Genomic DNA, 25,953 nt, shown 5'->3' with positions numbered 1-25,953 from the left:
GGTGGTGATTGTGAACTCGTACGTACCGAACACAGATGAACCTGATAATTTCAACTGGATAATGTCCCATCTAGATGTGACCAACGCGACGACTGTGATATGGGGTGCGGACCTCAATACTCCACTCGATCCCAGGCTCGACAAATCCCATAATACATCAGGAAGCCCATCAAAGGCCAGTACTCGGGTTCGAGAGATTTGTCAGACCTTTAATGTATCTGACATGTGGAGAAGACACAACCGAGACAGCAGGGACTACACCTTCCGATCAGCCGTGCACAACACCAGTTCCAGGATCGATTATATCATGGCATCCTCCCATAGCCCATTGAAATGGGGAGCGTGCCATATCCTACCAAGATCTTACTCCGACCATTCGATGGTTGTGCTAGAGGCTACACTGGCGGGCGTCGCAGTACCTGGCCTCAATTGGCGGTTCAAACCCGAATCACTCGCAGACGCCGTATTTGCAGCAGAACTGCGACAAGAAATAGTCTCTTTCCTGGAAATCAAACAAGACTCGGTCGAATCGGCATGTACCATCTGGGAATCGCTCAAGTGCTATGTACGAGGAATTTGCCTGGCAAAAGAAAACAGTTTATTGAAATTGATCCGGGGGGAATTATTCATTAAAGAGCTTCGTCTGAAGGAACTAGAGCACAAATTCTCCAATGCCCCAGATCCACGCACTCAAGCCGAGCTCAAAGAAGAACTCTTGGGGTTCAGAGAGACAGCGGACCGAGAATTGAAATTCCTGGGTCGCAGGCAACAGATCAGACAGTACGGAGAAGGGCAAAAACCAGGTGCACTGCTGGCCCGGCTACTAATGATAGATAAAGTTCGATCCCGCATTGAATATATCGAGGATGCGCAAGGTCAGAAGGTTTACACAGAAGAAGAGATCTCCAACACATTCCGAGAATTCTATCAAAACCTGTATAGCTCGAAAGGTGCTTCAGATCCCAACGCGATACAAGAGTACCTCAATGACACTGAACTATATTGGGTGAGCCAAGACCTGCGCGAACCCTTGAACACGCCCATATCACTCGAAGAAATTCAGGCAGCAATCAAATCTTTGCCTAACACCAAAGCCCCCGGACCTGATGGACTCAATGGTGAGTTCTATAAAGCACACGTGGAAATGGTGGCCCCCTTCTTCTTCAAGTCTATGGAGAGGCGGTGGAGCGAGGGAAACTCCCTCCCACGATGCGTGAGGCTAACGTAATGATGTTGCACAAAGCTGGCAAACCTATAGAAAATTGCGCATCGTACAGGCCGTTCTCACTAATTAATTTAGACAACAAAATCCTAGCTAAAATTCTGGCGACCAGATTACTTCCCTTGATGGCAGCTCTGGTGCTGGGCGACCAAGCCAGGTTCATCCCAGGGCGTAGTACAACTTATGGCATCAGGAGACTATTTGGCGTCATTGAGGCCCTGGACCCGACGCAACCGGCAATAGCAGTTCTGTTAGATGCCGAGAAGGCGTTTGATTCAGTAGAATGGCCCTTCATGTTCGCAACACTAAGGCAGATGGGTTTGGGTAACTTCTTCCTGAAACTAGTAGCTCTGTTATATAACGAACCACGCTCATACATCACACTAGGGAATACCAGATCCACAGAGATCACACTGGAGCGCGGAACAAGACAGGGTTGCCCACTCTCGGCCCTTATCTTTGCCCTGGTGATGGAACCCCTGGCCTCGAGGCTGAGAGCCGAGCAGCTATGTCGAGGGTTAAAGCTGGGTCCTCACAGATTAATCGTCTCCTTATATGCTGACGACGTCATGCTGTTTGTCAGCGACCCACAAACCAATCTCAACCCTGTAATGCGAGAGGTGATAAAATTCGGGTTAATGTCAGGCCTCAAAACCAACCACTCCAAATCGATAGTGTTCCCCCTGACCCCCTGCACTTCAGAGTTTGCAGATGACCACGGGTTTAAATGGGAAAACTCGAAGGTGCGCTATTTAGGGATCAATATGTCACGAAGCCATCACAAGATATTTAGAGACAATTATGTAACTACACTGCAGCTTTTACAAGAACGTATCCAGAGATGGAAATCTCTACCACTGACGCTGTGGGGCAGGGCCTCACTGACAAAAATGGTTATTCTCCCTAAACTTCTGTATCTCTTTACGAATATCCCGCTACTCCTCCCCAAATCCTTCTTATCAAAAATCAAGAGCTTGATCCTAGAGCTACTATGTGCGGGGAAACAGCGCGGGTAGCGTACAACACACTTACACTACCGATATCAAGCGGAGGCCTGGCTCTCCCCGATATAGAGAAAAACTACTGGGCAGCCCAAGCCCAATTCCTAAGTCACTGGTATTCAACCCACTACATCAGACCACATGTGCAAGTGGAGCGGGCCCTAGCTTCCCCCGATCTGTTAGCTGCAGTCATAATAAGCCACGTTCCCGTGCCGCATAAAACGCTGAACACAGTCCTATCCACATATGCGATATGGAAGAAGATCGCTAGCGAATACGGAGTGGCTATACGATTTTTCCCCCCTGTTACCGGTAAAATTCATCCCCGGCATCCCCCTCACGAATGAAAGAGTATTCCTGATATGGATAGATAAAATAGGGATAAAATCGCTGGGAGACCTCTTCCCAGAGGGCACCTTTCTAACCCCTCAAATGGCTAAAGACAGAGGAGGGAACACATCCCTGATGTCTTTCTCTATTTTAGACTCCGCCACACCCTTCAGGGGTTATTCCCCACATTCCCTAAGCAACCCCCTATGTGGGATCTGTTACATAGCACGATTTTAGCACAAGGTGAAGGTAGACTGGTGTCAACTCTGTACAAAACTCTGTTAAGAGACACCCGGAAACTTCAACCTAAAGTGCAACGAAAGTGGGAATCGGCTATCCAATAACCGATTAATGAGGAAGACTGGGCCTATATTCTTCGACAGACCCAAAAGGTAGCACTAAATTCTCGATATAAGCTAATACACTTTAACTTTGTGCACCAAACATACTACACCCCAGTCAGGAAACATAGACACCATCCAGAAGCGTCAGCCCATTGCGAGAGATGCGCATTTGCCAACGCTGATTTTCTTCACCTGGCATGGGGCTGTCCTGGCATTCAACGTTTCTGGACTTCCGTTATACAAATAACGTCCAACATTATAGGTGAGCAGATGACCCCCTTACCGCTGGGACCACTCCTCGGCCTCACTAAATATCTACAGCCAGCGTCACGCAAGTTGACGGCACTCCTCATGGTGCTAGCACGAAGAAGAATTGCTATGTCGTGGGGTCGCGGCCCACTCCCCAAGATTGTGGACTGGGAGAGGGATATAACATACTGCCAAGACATGGACACCGAATATATTCGAACGCTGCCTTTGCATGCGCGCCCTCCCGACATCTGGGGGCCATACATCACTTATCTGATGAACAACGCCGAACCTTCAGACTCAGACAATCCGAGGCCCTAGAGAGAGGGGCCGTGGGATCAGGGAACACAAGGACAACGTGGAAAGCTTTCCTTCCAACTCAGACAAAGGATGGAGGCAACCAAAGTTACAGTGGACACGAGGGGTAGGGGGCGGAAGGGTGGGGGAACTGTTGTCGGGATTTGTATTATGAGGCTCCCTGTTGGAGCACTGTTTATTTGATGCAGTAAAAAGTCAAAAATAAATATTAAAAAAAATAAATAAAAATAAGAGGCGCAGAGGGGGTTGGCCCTACAATGTTTGGAATCGAAGGTTCACTAGAAGCTAATGAACAGGTTTTTTATTTTATGCAGTTGGAAAGTTTGTATTCATATTTGCTTGCACCGTGTTTGGAGGTTCATCATAACACATGTTGGAAGAAATCAGAGAAGGCACACCCGGCTTGCTTATTTTGACCTCTGGCATCAACATAGATTTGGTAAGAGGTGAAGAATTTGCTGCATTACAGAGTACGTCAGATAACGTCTTCTGTAATGATTTGATTTGGAGAGCTTTTTTGCTTTCTTCATTTAGTTGGCTCAGATTTAAGAGTTGTTCTTCAGTAGGATTAGAACCCCCTTGCTCTGAGCCAACAGATAGAGCTTGAGACGTGTGTGGGCTGTTTAATGGGTTTAATGTTTTATTGTTTTTTGCTCTGTTTTCTTTTGCTAGCCTTCTGAAATGCTTTTTTAGTCCTTCTTGAAGTATGATATATGTTTGAGATTGTGGATGCTAGTACAAGAGGCTCAACAGTTGGAACGGAGACTGTCTCAGTTTTCTCCAGAATCTCAATAAGAGGAAAGGGACTGTCAGGTGGCTCACCATCCATTTTTAAGGGATTTTCTCCAGAATCATTTTGGAAAAAGGTGGGAGGAACTAGTTTAGCATTAATTAGAATGTGTTCCACCTGTAACAGTCTTTCATGCTGCAATGTGGCAACAGAAACCAGATCAATGGGAGGTGACACCGAAATAACGTCACCAACACCAGGGTTTGAAGATAATACTGAAGCAAACGAGGTGGGAATTCCTTTTGCTAGCAATAAGTCTTCCTTTGTTTGCGTTCCTTGTGAATGTACAATCAAGAGAGGAGAGGCTGCAGACAAAGTTTTATTTACAATGGCTGCAGCACGCTCATGACAGGTAGTATGAAAATTGTGACATGTTTCTTGAGCCAGAATATACCCTTCAATTTTGGCTAATTTCTCAGTATTAAGGGTCAATTTCTCCCTCATATCCTTTAGCAAATGATGGGTATATTCATGCCCTTTGGCCAAGAGGTTTAGGATCCTGGAGAGTACAAGGAATGTGTGAAGCTCGTGTTCCATGGCATGCACAGACTTGCCCTCTTGAAGTATGGAGGGCACCGGTGAATGAGATCTAGTCGAGTTTGCTGGAGTATCTTGAAGAGTGTGTATAGAGGGTGAATGGACACTTTCTGCGTCCTATAAATGTACATTCTTACGAGGGAATAATTCCCTTACAGGAGAACTAGCAAGCTTATTGGCACCAAAGAACGGGAGAGGCTTGCTGCAGTAAGCATGTGCGTTAGACAAGGAAGGCAAAGGAAGTGGAGCCGGATGGAAATGCACCCGCTCGCGAAATGCACTCGCAGAAGAAGCCGGGTGGATGGGATAAATGAGAGACTAATTCGCCGTTCAAGTGCCGTAATTACCCCTGGGGCAAGCATAGAGGTGTCTGAGAGGGGTGCAAATGAAATATTGTATGGGCCTTCATTAGAGTTTAAGTTATCATTTACAATCCCTAAAGCTGTTGCTTTAAATTTCACAGCAGAGTCATTAGCAGTCTTTAAACTGAAATGTGTTAGTAATGGTATGGACTCCTCCAAAGCCTCTGGAGCAGTGATTTGGGGAGTGGGCAGGGCCAAAGGTATGTTATGTTTAGGAACAGCACACACATCTTCTTGGACTGATACTGAGAGTAAAGACTTTTGTCCTGTCCCTAAGGATTGCCTAGATTCATCATTTTTATGAGGCATTTTATTAACCGGCATTTTCTTTGGGGAATCACAAATTTGCTTACCGTTCCTCAAAGTGGATTCCATAAGGAGATATATAACAGTACTATTAGAGAAGTGGGCGAAAGCTGTACGTTATGTTTTCCCACTTATCGCGGTGCAACTGCAATAGAATTTACTTTATACTCACAGGTATACACACAATGGAGTGGCAGCAGAATTAGTGATAGATACTTAAATGCGGCAACAATTGCCAGAAAGTGTATCGCAATTCACAATTATTAATTTGCACTTTTCACCACACACACGCGGCCAAACAACTACTTTGTAGGCCACTTTAAATGCACAGAATATTTAAATTACTAGTAAAGAGGTCACTTAAGAGGACTGGCCCACAGGCTGCACGTTGCACAGTTATCAGCCTCCAGTCCGCAGTCCCAGCTCCTGGCTTTGTCTGCTGCCTAGAAGCTGACAGTTGGGCTGGGGTGTTTCCCTCTTTTTTTTTTTTTTTTTTTTTTGGCTTGCAGCAGAAACTCAAAAAAAAATCGAACAATAAATTTCAAGAAGCAGTTGTAGATAACATGAGCAGAAACAAGTCAGTTCACCAGCTAGTAGCAGAGGAGTTCTACTTGCTATCACTGGGTTCAAACGCACAGCATACTAACGCCCGCAGTTTAGAAAATGGAGAGTTCGAACAAAAAAGGCTATGCAGCGGGATCAAAGAGGCACAGCTCTGCAGTCTCCCACTATATAGATTACACGGCACACAACCGCTTGTAACTTTTCAGAGGCAGTAATTTACAGAGGGATCAAAGAGATGTAACTCCGCAGTTTCCCACTATATTTAGCCATTCGGCACACCGCCACTCACAAAGACAAAACCTAGTCAGCGGGATCAAAGAGACCCCGCTCCGCAGTCTCCCGCTGTATTTAGTACTCGGCATATCGCCGTACATCAAAGTCAGAAGTCAGCAGGATCAAAGAGACGCTGCTCTGCAGTCTCCCACTGACATATGACTCAAGGTTGCTTTGCTGCAGTATCCGACCTTCGAGCACAATCGCAACTATACTGACTCAAAACAGCACAGCAGCGCGGGCTCCCGCGGCTTTCATTTTTCAAAGTATATTTTCTTTTTTTAAACATTTTTTTCCCCCAGAGACCATTCCTCCGAACACCAGGGATGGGGCTTCACACGTCGGCGCTGATATAGGTATGTAACAGTCACTCACAGTAATGTACGACTGTTTTTAGTAAGTTATTTTCAGAGTCACAATGGTGGCTGTTGTGACGGGATGAATGCAAGATTAGCGAATCTTGTATTCTCACAAAAAAAGCCAAAGCATGTGGAAAGTACCTTATCCTTCTCCTTCTCTATCCCCCAACAGGCCACTTACTTCCCCACTTCCTCTCCGTGCTGCAAGTGGTGTTTTGTAGTTAGTGTAGGCAGGAGCTCCCTTGATGCTCCTCCTCCAACAGTAGCAATATAGGGCAGACCACTTTCTTCCCCACTTCCTATCCGTGCGCGCTCCACGCTGCAGGTGGTGTTTTGTAGTTGGTGTAGGTAGGGGCTCCCTTGATGCTCCTCCTCCAACAGTAGCAATAGAAGATATACTCCAGGTAAATAGGGCAGACCACAACAGACCACTTTCTTCCCCACTTCCTCTCCGCTCCTCTTAGTTATTTTTAGAATTAGGTTTTTTCTTTTTTTAGTTTTATATTTCAAAAGTTTGTATAAACTGTGTGAAATTAAAAATAAAATATGTCCATCGCTCTGTTACTCCCATTTCTCTTGCTTCTTCGGGTAGCAAATTTTCAAATCTGTCTCGTATTTATTTCAGCGCTTCGCATTCCATAATTAGATGTCTAAGAGTTTCTTTCATCAGTTGCTGTGTACAGTATCGGCATCCTGCGACTTCTGGTCCTATTTGTTTGCTTTGTTGTAGATATTCTCTAATGGGCAGGACATTTAATCGCAGTCTTAAGGACATATCTCTGCTATGTCGATCTGGAAATAGGGCTAAATATGATGGAAGTTCATTAATAGCCCTTGTTTCTATCTCATGATGTATGTTCATTTGATATTTTCTAATATCATTTGATGTTCGTATCCAATCGTTTTGTTGTAGCTTCAATTTGGCCTTGGTTGGTCTATTAATTAATAGTTCTGTAGATATTTCTAAGTTCTTAATTAAATGGTTACATGATTTTGCCCATATAGTTGTCGTAGTTTGATTTAAGAAGAACTTTCTTTCACGCAAGATGTCAATCGCTGGTATTTTATCCGTTAGTAAGGTTTTCCTATACATGTCTAACTTTTTCCAAGTGATTGTTGTTTCCAAAGATGATAGCGCTAGCTCATATCTTATACGCTGCATAGGATATGTCGCTGCTAGGGATAAGGTTTTTCGCCAAAAGATAGCTTCTAATTGAATCCAGATTTTTGAGGAATGTTCAGTAGAGACTCACTTCCTTATGCCAAAATTGGCACAACTTTTTGTTTATAAAAGGTAGTCAGTGGTCTAATTGAACATTTTCCGTATTTTCTATGAATTATGGATCCCTGACATGCTAATGATGTTGCTTTTGTTTTAAGATGTTCTACATGAGTTGTTTCTGTTTCTGATTGATTGACCCATAGCCCCAAGTATTTTACTGTATTTACAGAACTGATTTTTTCTCCTTTTATTTTTATGGCCAAGATTTTTTTCTTTTTAGAGGCTGTCTGATAAGTTAATGACATTACTTCTGTTTTTTTTATGTTAATTCTTAGAGAATTTCTGTCTGTATATGATACGAGCGCTGAGACTCTTTTCTGTAGGCCAATTTCAGTTTTGTCTAATAAGACAATATCATCAGCAAATATCATATATGCAATTTTTATGAAGTTCAATCTTGGTGGATCGCCTATCGTAGCAACTTCTGTCATTTTCAGATCTGATATATAGTATAAACAATGTAGCTGGAAGTGGGCATCCTTGTTTTAAGCCAATGTCTGTTTTTATTTCCATTGACATAGCTCCCTTTTTTGATAATCACACTTTTACAGATGTCTGAGTGTATAGTGCTATTATGGGATTTAGACTATCTTTTGGGCATTGCCATTGTTTCAGTTTGATCCATAGTTTTTGTCGGTTAACCAAATCAAAGGCTTGTTGAAGATCCACAAATATTGCGAAAATCCAATTCCGCAGTCTATATGCTTTGTGTTTTAACATGTTCAATAATGTCAAATTTATAGTTGTTCCAACTTGTTTTGTAAATCTTGTTTGTCGATAGTCCAATAGGTCCATCGAAGATGCCCATTTGGTCAGGTTCTTTTGTAGGGCACCTGCAAATAATTTGCCCAGCGGATCCAATAATACAATGGGCTGGTAATTAGCAGGGTCAGTTCTGTTTCCTTTTTTTTAAATGGGATTTAGTGTAGTAGTTTTCCAAGTCATTGGGATTTTCGCATGTTTACTTGCTATTTTAAATATAGTCCCACAAATATCTGAACACTTTTCTGGATTTCTTTTAAGTATTGCTTTGCTTAAGCCAACGGGACCAGGAACCCTTGAGCCATTTAGTCAGTTTATTTGTTCCAATATATCATTCTTTTCCCACTGTAAATTCCAGGGTTCCATTGATGTTTTTTTGGGGCTTTCGTTTAGGTGATCTGATTTAGAGTACAAATTTGAGAAGTGCTCAATCCATGCGCATTACGTTACTCCAGATATCATATTGGTTACAGAGTCTTCATTCCAATTAAGTAGGATCCACAAATCTATGGTGTTCCTTTGATTTAATGTCATTAACATTTTCTCAGCACCAATTTGTAATGTTTGAGCTCGATTGTTCCTTACCCAATTTCTATAATATTGTTTTAGTTGTATTTTCTTAATTCACTGTTCTGATTTCAACTTATTCGCAAGTTTAATGTTCTTTCTTAATTCTTTTTTTTCTCTGAAATGTGTTGGTTGTATGCATGGAGGTGTCAGTTTTTTCCTTCTTGTATGTCTTTTTTTCTTGTTTTTGTATGGTATCAATAGCCATGGATACTCTAGTTTTTCTTTACTGGTTCTGTTTGTATCAAGAAATATTGTTTTCAGCTCTTCGACGTGGGAATCCCGGATCCGCAATCGGTGAGAGTCATTCACCAGGGCTAATGGTTGCAATTGTATTATTTGTGTTCGTTGTGCATCAGCTTCCATTGCATGACCACTTTATAATGATCACTCTGTGTCGTTGGTATTACGTCACTTTTTTCAATTTTTGACGTCATTGATTCTGGAATATATATGTTATCAAGTAGAGCAGTTTTCCCATTTCCACACCATGTTATTTCATTATTATATGTGAATGGACTATTTGCTACTATCATCTTTCGATTTGTCATTTCTTGATTCCATATTTTCGCTTTCGAAGTGAGTTTTCTATCGTCCATATTTCTGCCTTCTTCCGTATATAGGTGAATTGTGTGAGATTTGTAATTCATCTATCTGTGTTAATAATGTATCAATAAAAGCTGCTTTATGTATTGCTTTAGCGCTCCAAAAGATGTTTATAATGGCTATTTTTCCCTTCTCTTCTTGTTCATAGGCAGTTTTTTGGATTATTTTAGTTCTTATTTGACATACCATAATTTGAATGAAAGGAGTCAAATTAAAGGAGTCAATCATTTTAATGTTTGCATCGACTTTGATGAAAGTTAAGATCCCTGCTGACGGTCGATCCTTCACATTTGCAATTGCAGGGTTGAATATATCACAAATTGGAGGAAGAGTTAGCCATGTTTCTTGCAAACATATTAAATGCCAGTAAGTCATTGTTGTTGTTTCCAAATAAGTGGGAGAATCCCCTCGTATTCAAAGAACATAACGAAATAGACTGTCTTATTAAGATTTCTGATTGTTAATATTGGTCTTTGCTTTGTTTAATGTATCTTTCTTTTGGACTTTTTCCTTCTGAATTTCGTTCAGTTACTTCGTCATTGTAACTATCTTGCGATGTCTCACTGGTAGTTTCCTCTGTCCTACTGTCTGTTCTTTTTTGATAGTGATTTGATGCGTCTAACTCAGAATTATCCAGGTAGTCTTCTTCTGCATAGCATCGAAATCCCAGGTTCCGAAATGTGTTAGCTGGTTTTAGTATTTGTTCGTATATTGGATAGGAGCTAAGTTGTACTTCGACTATATCAGTTTTCTCTTCTAGTGGGAATTCTACTACTTGTATGTCTTGAGGTGATATATTGTAGCATAATTGTCACATGTATTAGTCTTAAAATGTTTGTCCGATTCAGTATTAAGGGATCTTTTATTCCTCAGTCGTTCAAATGTCACTCTATAGGATTCGCATTTCCGTCAGGGATCTATAAAGATCGGCATTTCTACCTGCATTTTTTGTCACGATATTAGTCATTGTCTTCCTCAGGAGAATTTTCTGGGTATATCTGTCATTTGATCTCAACTTTTTGTTTACAGTTTTTCCTTTCATAGTTTGTTCTGTTGTTTCAATGTGTAATTGTCCAATTTAATATGTCACTTGTAACACTTGTAGATTCCAAATCGGTTGTTGAGATGTCATCCAATGGTCGTATCTCTTTCTCTGATATCACAGAGTCTCCTTGAGTATATGCATCTACAATATACAATGCAACATGTGAAGTTTCAGATGTTATTTTGTCCCCTGTATTCGCTAGCTGTGTGTCGTCATCATTATCATCATAGGCACTGTATGTTGAAAAAATGTATTAATTGATCTATCACTTGTTGGTCTTTCATTTCAACCACCGGTTCCTTTCTATCTTCTTTTTTTCTTTCCTTGTTTTTTATTGACTTTTCATCAAACTGTTTTTTAGACGTTGATACTTTCTCGTTCTTAGTTATGTTGTTGTTTGATTTTATTGGTAGTGTTAGATTTCGTAAAAATGCTCTGAGTCCTCTTTGTTCCTTGCACCTTTTTCTCTCCCTTTGTCGTTTGTTTTCGCCTTTTGATTTAATAATGTATTTTGTTTATCAGTTCTCATAGTGAGTCAAATATGGAGAAACTTCATATTTGAGATTGAGGAGCATCTTTTTGATTATTCTTTGTTATTGTAAGCGTTGTTTTGTTTGGAGGTGGATCTTCTTATTCGTCTCCTTTTCTTTTACTCTGATATTCCTTCCATCACTGTTTGATTCTTCAGTTACTTGTACATTAGCTTTCATCAGTACAGCTGGAGCTGTGGATTATGCAGCTTCAGTTATTGGCCTCTCTGTTTTTTGTTTTTATGTAGTTGGTTTATTTTGGCCTTGTTTAATAATTTCAGTTTGGAGATTTACATTTTCTTTGTGAGTTCTTATCATCATTTCTGTCATTTTATTTGTCAAATCCTCTTTCTCCGCTCTCTTTCCTTGCAATTTCAAATAGTCTATCCTGCCATTTCATGGAGTTTTCAGCCTCTTTGTCAAGTCTCTGATGCATAGTTGGTGTGTATGATTCTAAATATTTCTGTTTTGTATGTATTTATTAAAGCTAGGAGTGTAGTTTGGTCTTTTGTCTCTGCTAGTGTTTCATATAGTTTCATAAATGGCAGTAGTGCATGGGTTGCCGCTGTTAGAGCGTTTTGTAGTTTTAACTTAGTTGTTGGAATAGCTGGATAGATTTTCTCTTTATTATTCGGTGTGTGAGAAGGTTTGTGATGGCTTGTTATTGATTCCGATTTTCTACTTTGTATTTTTTGCTGTGGTGTTGATGGTAATGTTTTCCTTTTTTTCACTTGTGCGTGTTTCTATACTCTTTTGTTGTGATAGTTGAAAGTCCTATTGTTCCTCTTTCATTATTCTTTTCATTGAACATGATTTAGTATTTTGTAGAGGAGTCGACATCATCTCGTTTTGATGTCAATTATCCTGTCTGTATATACGGTTGAAATAACATGTTGCTTCTCATGGTTTTGCATTATTGACTCGATTTCCTCCTGAAATCCCTCGTCAGAGCTACTTCGGTCTCAGACCATTTTCTCGTGGAAAGAGCACAACAAACATTGGCCCCGGCGCCTAAACCCAGGGTTCCTGATCTTACCATCATTGCCAAACTGCTCAATTACAGAGATGCAGTCCTCAGGTTGGCGAGAGAGATTGGGCCCCTGCGTCACGAAAGAGACAACATGCATACCTACCCAGACTTTGCTGCAGGGGTGCAGGCTCAGAGGAGATCATACGAGCAAGTTAAGAGGCAACTCCGACTGCGACATGTCCCAGATGCGCTAATCTTTCCGGCGAAGCTATGGATATAGTACGGCGGAAGAGCTAACTTTTTAAAAAATCCAGCAATGGACTACATCGAAGCCTCAATTCCACTACCGCCACGTGACCATGTACCAGACCAGAACAGAATCCCACAGCTTTTAGCGGAGGGGAGAGACCCAACAGACTGACTGTTGTTGAAAGCAATATCCTTTTTATGTGCCGGAGATTGAGGTATCTGGGTGGCACTGAACTAAACTGTAAGGTTGTGCCGGATTGGTAGCGTCCGGCTGAGGCAGGTGCGAACGGCAGCATACGCATCTCTGGAATGTTCCACAAGTTCAAGGGGGAATGTCATTATTGTGTTTGGGTTGATGGTGTGGGTGGGGAAGGGGGGGGCGGGGCTAACGATGTTCGACCCTCAACATTGGACGGGGTCGATTTGGGGATTTTAAAGGTTATAAAAATGAGTCATGTTGCTGCAAACAGTATTGACCTTGATTATGCATGTCCGACATATGATAAGCATTATGATCACAAATGGCAACCATACCAGCAGCGGACTGACAGTTAGGTTGCTCTCTTGGAATGTACGGGGTCTTAACAACCCGGGCAAGGCCAGAAAAGTGGCTGCATATGTGACAAGACATAACCACAGATATTGATGCTCCAGGAAATGCATGCACTAAAAAAAGTAATTGTTAACTTTAACACGCGCTGGGGCCCACTTCGATACTACACGGAATATTCTGCACAGTCCAGGGAAGTCCTTACCCTCATTCATCTGTCACTAGATTTCCAGTATTTAAACAGTAAAATAGACCCTATGGGAAGATTTGTGTTGGTGTGGGGGAACCAGCCGGTCATTCAGTGGTCCTGGTCAACACATAATGGCTGAATGTAGATGACCCGGAGTTCTATCAGGCTGTGCTGGATATGCTCGTCCCGCTGGACGAGACTCTAGTATTTTGGGGTGACAATTTTAACACAATCCACAACACAATGCTGGACAGGTCGTCCACTGCCCCCGGCACGCTCTCGAAAGCGGCCAGCACTTTGCAACAGATATTGTTACAGATATTTGTTACAGACACCCCTAATAGACGCTTGGAGTAAGCTTCACAAACAGACAAACAATATACATACTATTCCACGGTCCATGACTTTGAGTCTCGGATAGACTACTGGCTCTTAACACCTCACTCTCAAATGCGGTATCGGCATGCGACATCCACCCGCATACACTCTTGGATCATTTTCTGATCTCCTTATGCCTTGAACTCCGTAATGTCCCCCCGCGACCTAAGCGCTGGAGGATGCTTTCTGCTATTCTCCACGATCCTAATGTGTGCAAATCCCCACATACGGAGATAGAGGAGTTCTTTGAGATTAATGAAGGCTCCGTTGGCTTCTATGCAACACTATGGGAAACATTCAAGGTGTGGGTACGTGGTATCCTTATGGCCAAGACTACCGGGCTACTCAAATCAATCAGGAAGGATTTGGGTCAAACAGAGTCTCAACTGTTGAAACTTGAACAGCACTATAGTGTTACACATAATAAGGATACCCTTGTAGACATCCATAAACTACTAAGTGAATTTCACAAGCTGGCTGATGGAAAGGTGCAATATATGGCTGCCCCATTGAGGGCCCGAAGGTACGGTGAGGGCAATAAAGCAAGTAAATCCTTGGCCAATATGCTGAAAGTGGAAAGCTATCGAAATCCTATTACTAGTATTCAAACGACACAGGGGGTGGTTGTGAACCATGAGGAAGAAATAAATGCCACATTTACAGTTTTACACAGCACTGTACTCTGATCGTGACGAAAGGTTCGTGAGGAAACATCCAAATATTTACACGGACTTGGGCTTCCAGTTCTCTCGCCCGAGGTTGGGTCCACGCTGGATTTGCCTATTTCCCCAGAGGAGATAACAAACGCTATCAAGGCCCTGACTTCCGGGACAGCTCCCGGTTCCGATGGTCTGGATGTTGAACTGTACAAGGTATACCACGAGAAATTGGCCCCCATTTTGCTGAACGTGTGGGAAGAGGCTAAGGACCGGGCTATGCTCCCAGATTTCATGCGTGAAGCTATAATAACTGTGCTGCTGAAACCTCAACACCCCGCACACATGTCCCCATACAGGCCCCTCTCCCTGATCTCCCTGATCTCCCTGATCAACACAGATGCCAGCATTTGTGCCAGCATCTTTGCGACTAGACTTGTCCCTAACATGCCCAGCCTGGTACATCCAGGCCAGTCGGGTTTCAGCCCAATGCGCTCCACAGACCTTGATCTCCGTAGGCTATTCGGGGTGATGGTACAGGTTTGCCCAAATGCAAACGCAGCAGTAGCTGCACTCGAGGCCAAGAAGGCATTCGACTCGGTCTCCTGGGCATATTTGTTCTCGGTGCTTGAATGCTTTGGCTTGGGGGCTTATTTTATAAAATAAGTCTGATTACTTTACACTAACCCGGGTGCTAGAGTCCTCACCAATCATACTCTATCCACACTTTTTCCCCTGGGCAGAGGTACCAGACAGGGTTGCCCCTTCTGCCCCATACTGTTTACCCTTACAATTGAACCAATAGCTCAGTTTGTCTGGAAGAAACGGGCGCATAGGGGCATCAGAATGACTGTCCCGCTGCAAATATGTATTTACGCGGACAAAACTCTCCTTTTATATTCGAGACCCTGAGGTGAACCTGGAACCCATCATGACAGACATACATGACTTTGCACGCTACTCTGGGTATTAAATCAACAACTCCAAATCTGAATTGTTTCCACTTACACTCGCTACCAAATGCCCACCCAATATCAGCGGATTTAAATGGACTCCTGTGTGAGTCCGCTATTTAGGCATAATTGTGGCAAGAGAGAAACATACATTATATGCGAATAACCATGAAGCATTTTTACAAGTACTAACAGTCAAGCTCCAGCTGTGGGCTAAACTCCCTATCTCCTTATACAGCAGAGTGGCACTTCTTAAAATGGTTATTCTTCCCAAACTACTGTACTATTTTGGAAATGTCCCCCTCTGGCCAGGCAGTACATTTTCCACAAAGTTACAAACCCTAGCTACTTCATTTGTGTGGGGAGGTAAGGGGGCAGCAAGAATGAAATGGTACAAACTGGTGGAACCATACTCGAGCTGTGGTATTGCTGCACCAGACTTCGAACTTTATTACTTGATGGCTCAGGCCCAATTCGCCAAACACTGGTACGACCCTGACGATACAGCCACAAATATCCCTATAGAGAAATATGCAGCTTCCCCAACTGACCTCAGATCTGTCATTTTCAGTCCCCTCCATAAAGACTCCTGCAAGTTTGACCCTGTCGGCACTGCCGCTCATGCATGGTCCAAGATATACCAAAGAATTGGTGTGGAAATACCCTATGACCCCGAGTCCTGCTATGGCACTTCCCTGGTATCTCCCCCACATTTGACGGGGCACTGCAGAGGACATGGGACCCAGATAAGCAGCTAAAGATGCAGGATATGTTTCCTGAGGGTACTTAAATGAGCTTGAGGGACGTTGTGTACACTGATGGCAGACAGCTTAAATTGCTTCAGTATCACTGCATGAGGTCTGAGTTTGCTGCAAGATGGCCAACGTTTCCTGAAGAGCCCACTACACATGAGTGTGTACGCACAATAAATGCAGTGAATGGGGTAAAGAAAGAGGTTTCTAATTTGTATACACCGGTTCAAAAACACTCCAAAACCCTGAATACTATAAAGGCTACATGGGAGACGGACTTGGGTGTAACATTAGGCGAGGAACAATGGCTCAGATATTGCCAACTGACGAAATCTGTGTCTTTTAAACGCTGGCCTACGCCTGATCTAGTTCAAAATTCTTAATCGGCTCCATTATACGCCTGTCAAGATGGCCAGGTTTACGGTGACCTGCTGCGGGAGTGTTTGAAATGTGGCAAACCAAATGCAAACACTTTTCATATGTATTGGGCATGCCCTTTGTTAACTGTATTCGAAGGTCATGTTGCAGAGATCCTTGAGAAAATAACATTAATCCTGGCTTCGATATCCCCCTTGAAATATTTGCTCGGAGACATTGGTAAGGTGGCTGAAACCACCAGATGTCTCTTCAATGTGGCTTGTGTTGTTGCAAAACGTTGTGTATTGAAATGTAGGAAAGACACAAGTGCCCCCCGATTGACGATTTCCTTAGTGAACTAACATTTGTTAACAAATGCGAAGAGCAATATGTACTACCTATGCCTGTAACAAGCCGCCATAAGGACATCTGGGCACCTTTTAGAGACTATCTGTGTGATATGCTATCCAACAGTGACTTTTCTCCAATCTCCACGCCATGATCTATTGTCTTTCTTTGATGTGCAGGATGTTGCGCTCATGTTGCACTGACGTCGATGTAATGTGTTGGTACCGATATGACTCTCAATAAAATAAAGTTTCAACAAAAAAAAAAGAAACCGTTTCTGTGATATGCTGACAAAAGTAATTCATTTGAAGGAGAAAGACATTTGCTGACAATTGCTTTGATTTATGAAAGAGAAAGACATTTCTGCTTTCCTAAGAGGGATATTGGGAAAGACCAATTGCTTTGAAGTTGTGGAACCAGTGTTTCTTAAAGAGACATTTACTTCCAAGCAGAAGGTCGCATTTGAAGGAAAAGATCTTATGTGTTGAACTGAATAGAACTTTATTGAAAAAAGAATTCTCCAAATGTATTTCTGTATTGATTCAGGGGAAAGGGATCCAACCCTGGTCACAAGGAGTACTTTTCAAAGCTTATATGTCTGAACTTTTTGAATTTAATGTAGTCAAATGTTCCTTGTGTTATTTTGTTTTATGTATTAGTGCAAGGTTCAGAAACCTTTGGACACTAGGGGCCTCATTATGAGCATTCCGGTCTGGAAAAAGGTGCCGGCAACAACGCTTACCAACACCTTTTCCAGACCGGCATACTCTTGAGTCTCCCGGTAGGGAAAGTAAACTACTGGCAGACCTGAACTGCCAGTAGTTCAGGCCCCTACCAGCAGATAATTCACTGAAGCACCATTTAAAATGGTGCAAGTGCTTCAGTGGTTCCCATTCCATGGAGTCCCACAGGACTCCATCGGAATGGGAACATACCATTCTGGCGCTGCCTGTAATACCGGGATATCTGGTGGTGGAAACGGTAAGCCGAGGTTACTGGTAGGCCGCCGGTACTACCGGCGACCTCATAATGAGGGCCTAGATCACCTTTCTTTATTTAGTTTGCTAGGTAGGGACTTCCTTATTAGGACAGGGAAAGATAGGCCTTTATCCCCACCCTTTTCACTTAATAAAATGGCAAATCATGAGATAACTTTACCTTTGTCTGTTTCGCATTTCTGACCCTTCACAATAAGTCTGGAAGCCTGAAAGTACATAAGGTGATGTAAAAGTCACGGCAAAACAATGAAATCTGCAAATAAAGATACATTTACACCTAGTGTGCCAAGCTCAGTGTACAGAGACTAATGATGTATGTGGTTTACAGCCATTGACCAGTTGGATCAAAGCTATTTACCTCTCTAGCAGTGCCGTCTACTCACCCCTGATTCCCACTGATGGTTCCAATATTAACTCAAGGCTCGGAATAAAGCTGGTCTGTCAGCACAGCACCCAACTCTAGTTTGTTTTCCCTCTTGTGTCTAGAATGAACCCAATAAAGCACAGCAATATAATTTGTGCCTTTCCGCACAAAACAGACAAAATATCAGAAATCTCAAGGCAACCTAAGGTACGCAGATTGTCACCAACATTCAAAATGGACTAAAAACATAAAATCTATTTTGAAGTTCTCGCTGGACTCCTTAACGGACATTGCATACATAAAGTAAGGATGGTTAGATATAAGCATAGATAGTAAGCTGATCCTTACCTTGTCTTGATAGCCCAAGACACAGCAGCATTTACATGGCGGCCATCTTGTCTATCTTCTCTGTTGTGGCTGTACACAGAAAGAAACATTGATTATCAGTGCTATAGGATGAACACGCCAGATTGGCTTCTTTGTAGGTATTGGGTGCTGAAAAGGGTCCCATGTGTGTTCTGTGCAGGCAATTTTTGTGGAAGCGGTTTCCCGGGTCCTACTTTGGTGCTGTGTGGGAAACACTTTGCCTAGGGCTGCTACATCCCTGCCATCTTCTATAATGTAGAGGAACACACGTGCGCCCCCCTAAAGTACCCTGCCCCACTTTTCTCCTGCCCAGTTCCTCAGTCTCATGCAGATGCTAAAGACACCCCAGCAACCTCTGGTCTCCTGCCGGCACACCTCCCTCTTTACCCTCCTCCCCTGCCTCCACCTCTGCCCCCAGCTTCGGAGTCGGTGAAAGCGTATGCAAATTTTGCCATGTGCTGTTCCCGACAAGCTGCTGTTCGAGAAAGGCAGCCTGTCGGGAACCTTTTTTTTTTCTGAAAGTGAACGATATCTTGATAGTGCTGGCAAACTCATATTCAAAGAAAAACGAATGTCCGGAAATGTTATCAGGTCTTACAAAATCTTTAAAATCGTGTCAGACTTGCAGTTCAAATAACTTAGTTATGTACTCTACATAAGAGAAATGAACTCCACGGCATCATTCTTTTTGTATTTGAAAATACATGGTGACGCATGAGGAAACATCACCATAGTGCTAATGTGCCTTCTACTGGACTCGCAACACAATTTCCTGTAGACTGTGTGACAGATGGCCTCAAGAACGTACCAACTCTCTCTGAGAAAGTTCAAGGGTTTTTATTCAAGTAGTTGAGAAGGGGCTCACGAAAGGCCACCCCTCTTTCTCCCTTGTCTTCCCTGGGAGATTCCCTCCCTGGGCAAGGTGTACCTCAACCGAAGATGGTCACTAGATGTCGGTAACTACTGCTATCTAATAATGAACTGGCTGGTTGTCATGGCCAAAGGGTGATTGCCCTCTCCACTTTCCACTCCACTCCCCTCCCTCTCTTCTAGGTGAATGCAAACCTAGGTCCCAAAATACAATCGTGCACAAAGGGGTGCCACTCTTCGCTGTTCCTCTGATGGTCTCTTACTCCTACTTTCTTCCGCTTTCTGATACTGCTCTGCCCCCCTACACTTCTGCTCTCCCCCTTCCACCCTTCTTCTACTGCACTCTCCACCCACACCTTCTCCTACCATCCCCTTCCTTTCGCCTTCACCTCCTACTCCCCCCTCTGTATGTCTCCCTCACTCACTTTGCATGCACAACCACATATCTTTTTCTCCCACCAACCAATACCTCACCTTACACCCTCTTTCAGCATCCCTTCTCCACGCTCCTCTGCACCTTTCTTCCTCAGATTGGTCCTCTGGCTCCTTCCTTGGCCTCACTCAAACATCCCACACCTTCTGGTTTCTTGTGCCCCGTTCTCTCCCTCATCTGGTTCCCCATGGCCAAACAGTGGCTTATTTCTCCTTAGGGGTTGGGTTACAGGTATGCAAGCACATATAGTGAACTTCAAGCCCCACCCCTTTCTTGTTCATGGGTCTACTGGCATTTGGAAATGGCAGTCTGCTCAAAACATGGTACATTTTAGTATTTGTTGGCAGGCGTTGGATATTGGTGGCTTGTGCAAGATACAGTCCATTCCACATTTGTTGCCAGGGATTTTCCATAGCGTTGGGAATGGTGGTTTTACACACTGGCCACTCCACCATCTAGCTGAAGGTACAGCTAAGTTTACAGTACATTTTTTCGTAGACTATTGCGGCTGCCGGTCCAATTTGTGGATTGCTTTGTGGTCTTGCAGATCTTTGCAGGCTCTCTTGATCGGGCTGGTCACTCTCCCTGCCGCGAGGTCCCCTGGGAGATATTTTGTGGGGAAAACAGAAAGATTAGCCAGAAATATGCTCCCCAGGTATGGGGCAAGAAAATGTGATATTGCATGACATACATTCTAGGCCATGTGGATAACTTGATAAGTAAAGGTCAAAAGCCAAAAAGCCCTCCAACTGGTATTTGTCAAAAAAGAGACAAAACAGAGTGTGTTATGTTAAATGCAAGGTAACCCAGTTTATAGCAACAGACCGGGGAAAAATCAAGATAAAAGCCAAGCTCTCACTCCAGAATTCTCCAATGTTTGAACAGACAAAAGGTGTTTATATAGTACAAAAAGGGTCCCTGTGATGTCAGTTATGAAAACCTATCGCTCCTGCTCATTGGCACCCTCTGCTAGGCTATATATGAAACCTATATGTGTGCACCCAGGGATTGGACCATCGTTATCTAAGACCCCACCCATAGACCTTCCCCTAAGAAAGTGCTGCCTCATCCTATCTGGAGATTACTTGGTAGGCTCTGAATTACTTCTGCGGTGAAAAAAGACATGTGCTTATTGGATACAATGCCGTCACACTATCCATGAACTGGCTGCATGCGGACACATTTATCTAGGTACGAGAGAGGGAGACACAACATATTGCTTTATTTCAATTAAATCAAAATAGCCCATGTTTTACCTACCATGCCATGCTGAAAGCCTTGTTCGCAATCCTTAATCGCCATCCTGCTCTTCACATATTTATGAATGATTATTTTACGAGTCATATTAAGTTTTCATTGCAGTATTTAATTGTTTTTCTTGAGACACTCCTCACATCTTCCCTTCAGGCGTAGCTAGGTGCAAAATGCATTCATCTGTCGCTTTTCTTCCGATATCCTGGGATGCTATAAACTTAAAACGGTTTGCTGTGTCCTTGTAACTTTTATCTGACAACTGACTGAACACAATAATATCTTACTTTGTCATGTGCACTTCCTGCAACGGCTTGGCATTGACATTCCTTTTGGCTTAGTCACTGTCAAGCCAGCTACAGCATTTTTCCTGATTTGTTGAAGCGTGTTCAACTGGGCCTTTCTTAAAGTTGCAGGGTTGAATTATTCTCTGCTGGTGCAATTTTTAAAATGGCATTTTGTGTTTCTTCTGCAGCACACATTAGCTCTGTATTTATTTGCTGCCTACCAAGGCCTGGTGCATGTCTGACACATTTTTCTACCTATATGTATGCTGCAACATGACCCTACCTATTATAGCCATGCTGCCCTACATGTGTAGTGTGACCCTCTCTTGGTATGCGCTTTCCTGCCACCTAGTCTATTCTATGTAAAAGGACACACTAATTGTGCCAGTTAATGCCTCTTCTGTCCCTACTTGTGTAGCGAACCTAACTATTATTTGTGCCAGCTGCATTTCCAGGAGGATTTAAAGTGCAGTTTCAAATGTGTTCTTTCTGATTTTATAATTCTGTGTTTTTTGGGGAAGGAAGGAGGCACTTGCATTCTAGCCAACAATTGCCCCACTACATTTCCCCCCTCTGGTCCAGTCATCAACCACACCTTAATTTTTTCTCATATTATAGCCATCCTTGTGCAGCCACAATCTGGTGACACCCCCCCCTGACGTTACCTCCTTGTGCTACGTATTCTGCTGTACTGCATGTCATAGGCCAGCACTCGCCACTGTCGTCACATTTCATCCAGTGCTTGTTGTAGTTATGGGTATCTTTTGGGCATGTAAACCATGCTCCAGGTTGTCTTACTGGCAGCCTAAATGGTTACATGGGACAGTACTTCCTCATCAGTATTAGTGTACTAATGCACAGTGTCAGCCACATTAACCATTACTGTCATTTGGAGTGCCTTCTTGCCAGTCTTTTACATTGGCTTATTGTTATTCTCAAGATGCAAAAAGCCTTAGGACCAGTACCAAAATTGCCAACAGAATTTTGAATGCATCTGTCAGCCATGTGGGCATCCAGGAAAATACATAACTGAACCAGCTAGCATCCTCAACGTCATTTACTTCCTCCTCCATTTTATCCTGCAGCTCCTTCGAGGAGTATATGGCCTCTGTCAAGGTCCCATTCTCATCATCATGTGCGGGTACATATGCCACCCCATTTGGGTGGAAGCTGTACATAAGCTCTTGTACCGCAAGCCCAGTAATGGTCCATTAGTATAGCTGTGCCAACTTTCATACCTGGCAAATCCATAATGCGTTTGCAACCTTCATTGTCAACAAGCTTTACTGAACCATTATTTCTAAAGCATAATGTTGGTGCTTGTAGTTTGTTTATGGGTAGTGGTCCTGGTTCATCTTCTACCCATGTTAAACATCTTGCAGTTTCTTTCCATTCTTCAAGGCACACTCTGTCTGCATTATTTATCACTTGTTGGTATAGCCCATACTGCCTCTGCTTTACATCCCATTATTCCATCAACCCATCCCCCTGAGGAATATACTTTCCCTTTTATTTGTAATTGCTGTCTGTCGGCACAATGAGGTATCATATTACATTGGGCATCTGTACACTTTAACATTTGGTTATCTACTACTTCAACATCTCCTCTTTTTGGACCTGATAGTATGTACATTCTTATATCCTCCATCATGTGTGCTTCTTTTATATAGTTGTCTACGTATGGGAATTCTGATCCTGTGACATACTTTATCATGGCCTATTGTCCATGAAAATATCCTCTAGTCTGGCATACTGCGAGATGTACCAAGCAATGTGTTCTGTACTCGGGTATCTTTTGAAGTATAAATGCTGGAGAGGCTGTCATGGTTTAGGGTCTAAGTGAGCAAACAAAACAGCTTTCCCTTGATCTCTCTCTCTCTCGCCAATTTCTCCATTGACCTATACCATTACTTTTGTTCAATATGTATCTAATTATCAAAATACCTTCTCATGAAATACTCATCTGTAATACTTCTCCTAGCCCTTACTGTCTCCACAACTGGGCGTAATACCATTTCCTGCTCTAAATGGAAATCTGCTTGTTTTCTAACTCCTTCACTAACATCATGCCATAGGGATACATTTCCCTCATCATAATCAATTTAAATGAAATGTGAGATAAAGTAAGCAATAAAAACAACAAAAGAGAAAGAAAAACAGAAGTACTGCAATAGCCATAATGTCAATTGTTTGAAGAGGTGTGCTGCGGCGTATTGATTGGGGTGTTAAGAAGAGATTAGGTACATAAGGATATGAAAAGATTCGTACAGTTTGCTTAGTACTGGGCAATAGTCAATTACTATTTTTTCAAGAAAGTGAGGCAAGCTGTATATACTGATTTAAAAACATTTTGCATTCAATGACAATAATAAAATATTTGATTTTCAAACCACTTTCACCATTATGTTCATTGACAAATATAAAAATAGTGCTGATAAAACATAAAAATGTGGAAAACAGAAATGGTCGCAATAACAAATGTGATGATAAAAGTAGGAAAAGCAGTCCATTGTAGATGTATGCTCTTGTGTACATAGTATAAAAATAGTCCCAATAAAAATTTAGAGATGGGAATGTAGAGGGTATTGTCCGTTAAAGATGATTGTCCTTGTGAAAAATAGTATATAAAATAGTCCCAATGCACGGTTGAGGTAGGAAGGTAGAGAAAATAGTCTGTTAAAGATGGTCGTTCTTGTAAACAATAGTCCTCGGCAGCAGCAGAAATACTGTGTTGGTTATGTATTCAAAAAGTCCTCCGCATATTTGTAGCTTGCCGCTTTGTTACTTTTGGGTTTGCGCGTTAGAAACTTTAATTAATTTTAATCAAGTAAAGGCAAAGCACCAAACCCTTTCTTATTGTTCCAGTAAACGTTCATCCTCAAAGTTCAGCATCAGTGTTCCTCAAGTGGTGCAATGCGATCTCCTTTACTCTCAAGTTCTTTTTCCTTTTATCTTCTTTCTCAGCATGCACTTGAGCTGTTGTCCTGGGTCTGATTTCGTTCTCTTCTCTCTCGGGATCCTGCTAGCTGGGCAGGGAGGCAGCACTCTTTTATCGTTTTTACGTAGGTTATGTTGACCAATTGGAAAAAGAATTGTAATAAAAAATATTTCAAAAAACCTTGACAACCGAAAAAGAAAGGTATTAGTCATGGACAACAACAAGTCCTGTAACACATTTACAAACAGTCGCAGTACTTTGGGAATCTTTCTGCGCGCGCATTGGCAAGTTAATGGGCTCCTGCATCCTACAGCCTGTCACCAACTCATAAGGAGTCAGGTGCAATCTTGCTAATCTCGCTAACCCGTGATGCCCGAGAGTTTTGTGTTTTTTATAATTGCAAAATAAATAAATAAGTAAACCTCCATGACCCTCCTTGATATTTTTCACTATGTATACAGCAGCGTTGCAAGGAGATTCCGATGGCACTATCACTCCCTGCTTAATGAGCAATTTTATTTCTTCATAAATCCCCTCATTCGTTTCTTTGGAGATTTGGTACTATTTCACTTCCGCTAAATTTGCCCTATCATTACTTTTATTTTTACTGCTTCAATTCTTTTAACAACCGCATAGCGTATGTACTGGTCATCCATAGTGTGCCGGGTGCCCTTGCCAAATCTTTTTCCCATAATTGATGGTAACATTTTAGCTAACATTATTTGTTGTTGCAACCCTGTATTCTCCATTTTCAATTTAAGGCTAGTATGTATTATTTTTCGGTCTGTAAGTATATGCCTGGTGTACAGTATACTATGCTGTCCTCTGTTAATGATATTGACATATTGAATTTGGCCATAAGACCTCTTCCTAGTATGTTAACCGGTGTTTTCCTGGCATATAGGAATGGGATAGCTACCGTCTATTCTCCTACTGTCACAGGATGTTGCTGTCCCAGTGTTCACCATGTAAGAGAGAGTCTGGTCACCTGTAGCTACTTCCACCTTCTGTTCCTGTTCAGTGTCTATGGTTGCTGATAGAATAGGGCACACCAACTATTCTGTGGGCTGTCCTATTTGGGGATACATGTTCAGTCCTGTCCCTGTAGAAGGGTGCCCCCCAACCACTGTCACTCCTCCTATCTGTGGTGTCTGTGGCAGAATATTGGTATCCCACTGTGTCACTGCTTGCTGTGATTGTACTGCACTTTGGGGTTTCTGTGTCAATGTCTTCTGTGGTTGTTGTGGCATTGTCTGTGGTTGTATCTGTGGCCCTTGGGGTTGCTGCACCTGTTGTGCTTGTCTGATCTGGTGAATATTGTGTGTAGTCATAGTACTCATAGATTTGCTGTGGTGCACTATATGGTGCTGAATATGCCACTCCCCCTCTTGGCCCATACTGTTTTTCACCATGCTGCATTGCTCCTCTACTTCTGCACACTCATGAAGTGTGTCCTATTTTCCCACATGTCCAACATACTGTTCCAGTTCTCACAGGGCCTCCAAAACAGGCTGTCCTTCCACTACCCCCAAGACCTCTCCCTTTGTGACCGAATCTTCTTCCTCTTCTGGGGTAAAAACTACTCTTCCCCTCTTC

General features: G+C 42.6%; 1 protein-coding gene across 3 annotated transcripts in view; it reads left to right on the top strand.

Moving 5' to 3' along the window:
* LOC138453356 (glutathione S-transferase-like) overlaps positions 1–25,953 on the top strand; it is an 812,433-nt gene that overhangs the window by 113,193 nt on the left and 673,287 nt on the right. The window contains exon 1 of one of the 3 annotated variants that reach the window (XM_069606109.1): positions 6,536–6,652. The exons of the other annotated variants lie outside the window; for them this stretch is intronic. The gene's annotated coding sequence lies outside the window, so the exon portion shown is untranslated. Of the gene's footprint in view, positions 1–6,535; positions 6,653–25,953 lie in introns of those variants that run through there. 3 annotated transcript variants of the gene reach the window in all.

The sequence above is a fragment of the Ambystoma mexicanum genome, chromosome 4p (genome assembly GCF_040938575.1).
Source record: "Ambystoma mexicanum isolate Mex_15411 chromosome 4p, UKY_AmexF1_1, whole genome shotgun sequence".
Taxonomy (NCBI): Eukaryota; Metazoa; Chordata; class Amphibia; order Caudata; family Ambystomatidae; genus Ambystoma; species Ambystoma mexicanum.
The sequence above is the reverse complement of the archived record's forward strand: the minus strand, read 5'-3'. Positions and strand labels throughout refer to the sequence as shown.